Source organism: Tachyglossus aculeatus, chromosome 12 (assembly GCF_015852505.1).
Source record: "Tachyglossus aculeatus isolate mTacAcu1 chromosome 12, mTacAcu1.pri, whole genome shotgun sequence".
Classification (NCBI taxonomy): domain Eukaryota; kingdom Metazoa; phylum Chordata; class Mammalia; order Monotremata; family Tachyglossidae; genus Tachyglossus; species Tachyglossus aculeatus.
Window position 1 is genome coordinate 16,770,177 of NC_052077.1, and position 3,064 is coordinate 16,773,240.

Genomic DNA, 3,064 nt, shown 5'->3' on the forward strand with positions numbered 1-3,064 from the left:
GAGAACTAACTCTTAACTCATAGTTAAAGTATTTATTGAGGGCTTACTATGTGTTACGTGCTGGGGTTGAAACAAAATAATCAGATCAGACATAGTCCCTGACCCAGTTGGGACTCTCAATCTGAGAGATAGGGAGGGGAGATACTTTATCCCTATTTTACTACTGAGAAAGCTGAGACACAGGGAGGCTAAGTGACTTGCCTAAGTCACACAGCAGGCCAGAAGCAGAGCTAGAAGTAGAATCCAGGTCTTCCAACTTCCCGGTCCCTTGCTTTTCCCACTAGGCCATACTGCCTTCTGAAGTTGGGGTGGGGCAGAACCTATAATTCCTGAGAGATTAACCAGGGTTTCCTTGTAATGCGATATATCTGATTTTTCAAAATAGTGAAGAAAACTTGATCTTAAAAACACACATGTTGCTCATCTCCTAAAGATTTAGAGCAACAATGCACTCAGGATTTGCATCTAAAAATCTTGCAGACTTAATGTTAGAAATATTTGCTGCGAGACTTTCCGTCTAGAAAGGATTGGCACTAGAAGAATCGGAAGCATGATTCATGAATTGGAAGTGTGTTAAAACCCATCTGACTGGAGGAAAGCCTTATGATTTGAAGTACGATTTTCCCCAGTTTACTGAACAAGCTGTTCACTCGAACAGTACAGCTTCATAGGATTTTAAGATATTTTCTTTCCTCTGCATCCCAGACGTGGCGAGCTCGTTCCCCTCCTTCTTCCGCACATAGCTCTTCCACGAACTGCAAATAGCCTCCTGAACTAAGGTTGACTGGATCAAACCGGTTGGAGCCAGTTAATGCTTCTCTTCAGTTCAGCCAAAGGTATTCATTTTGACTGATGAGGCTGACTGCTGTTGCTCAAATGGAAAACATTAAACTTCTGTGCTTGCAGGCAAAACGAGAGGGTAGAAATCCAGGCTAGGTTGGTTTTTTTAATGCAAAACTCAATACATTGTGAGTACGCTACATGGAAAAATATGATTGCAGATCATCAGGTATGATTGCAAGTACAGTGCTCTGCACACAATAAGCGCTCAAATTCCCTTGACCAACTCTGTTGTACTCTCTGAAGCACTTAGGACAGTGCTCTGCACACAGTAAGCACTTAATAAATATGACCGAGGTCAAATAAGGGTCTTGCGGCTGGAGTGTCACTAAGAAGTTGATTGTAGCATATAAGTGATGGGAAAGGATGCATGAATTAATTAGCTGATACACACACTCCGCTCTTCCATGTTTTCATTATGTGTTTTGGATAGTGCTGTTGGGGATTTAGAGAGCATTCTTCTAACAGATGTCTGTCTGGACAGAGCACGAAGCAGTACCAGAGAAAATTGTCGTTTGCCTGCACATGTCATTGGCACACATCCTGCAATATGGAGTTTTCTAAATGGGGGGTATGTCAAGAAAGGAACCCCATAGCAGTGTGTATCAAGATAGTTAATGGTATGAAGTGGGATAGATTTGAGGTAGTCAGATTGAATGCAGTACATGCCCCAAACGGGGCTCTCATTCTAGGAGAGAGGGAGAATGGGGATTTTATCCCCACTTTGCCGAAGAGGCCCGGAGAGCCGGAACTAGAAGCTGGGTCTCCTGACTCCTAAACACTGTCCTGTGCTCTTTCCACCAGGCCATGCTGCTTCTCCGCTGAGTACACGTTGTACCAGTAGGGAAATTTGGCTTAAGGGCTTTTATACCAATTTGGCTGTAATAGAGTGTGCTTCCAATGTAAGTGACATTCAGTATTTTTTTAACTTCTTAAGCAATTTACCATACCATCAACGACTGTTCTTGATTGTGTTTTCCTAAGTGAGCTTTCCTTGTTCACTTTATTATGCCAAATTAGCATGTTATGGAAAAAGCAGCCAGGACTAGGAGTAACAGTATTTCCCTGCTGCCCCCCCCTCCCCCCCCCCCCCACCAAAAAGAACAGGTTTTTTTGGAAAAACCTTCAACTTTCTGGCATGATAAAGACCCCATTCCATTGTATAAAAGAAATGAAAATCAAGAGACTTTAAAGACTTCAATCTTATGTTTTGATCATTCAAAAGGGTTAGTTATGTAAAATGCGTAGCACAATGTTATTTAATGTGCACTGAGGAACATAAATTGACCATGTGTTCCCAGAGTTGTAAGATGGTTGAACGTAAATTTGTCAACTAAAGCAGTGTAAATGTTACTGCATTTGGAAAGCAAGTGTGCAAAGCCTGGACCTAGGTAATTTGGTTGACGTTAGTTAACTTTTCTTAAGGATTTGCTACATAAGGTGTAGACTGAGCAGGCTTCCCACCCTTTGATGTAACCAAAAAGGAAAAACACTGAAAGGAATTGAAATTGGCCTAATGGAAATTTAGTATTCTTTTGTTTCTTCTTTCTAGTTGATAACTTTGAATTTTTTGCTTGTGGTTTTTTGACCAGTGATAGGGAACACAGGTAGAGTTGTGGGGGTGAGTGAAAGGAAAGTATTGGTCAGTGAACACAGCACTGGCTTTACAAACAATAGAATTATCTGAGGGTCCGAATCTGTGCAAGCCATGTTTCTCTCTTGAATAGTTTGAGCTAGCAGGATGTAGAGGTGTTGAAAACAAATGCTAATACGTAGCTCCTGCACCTGAATTTATAGGTTATGTTTCATTTGGAATAATTGAACCCTGTATCTGCAAGGTTTTTTTAAGATTCTCCTCAGCATTAACTTTGTCCTTCCATGCCTGCTTGAAGGCCTCTCATTGGGCAACAAGCCGTTTTTCTGGTTCCACCATGGAGCATCTGAGTGGTGTTTTCAGCTGGTTGTTCATTTTGAAACACAGTTATTGGGGTCAGAGTATCTCTGCTTTGGACTTGTATCTGCCACTAAAGTCAATTCTGAGCAAAAGTTTCCTCCTAGGTGAGCATGTTCACTATCCCTGGTGAGTAGCCTTCTCTTCCGCCACTCTTGGCCTGAATCATTTTTTTCAAGAACCAACAGCAGAAAGTAAATGAAACTGTTCACTCTTGTTTCAACAATAAATTTAAGGGGAAAAATGCAAACTACATGAAAGAGGTTTGTTCTT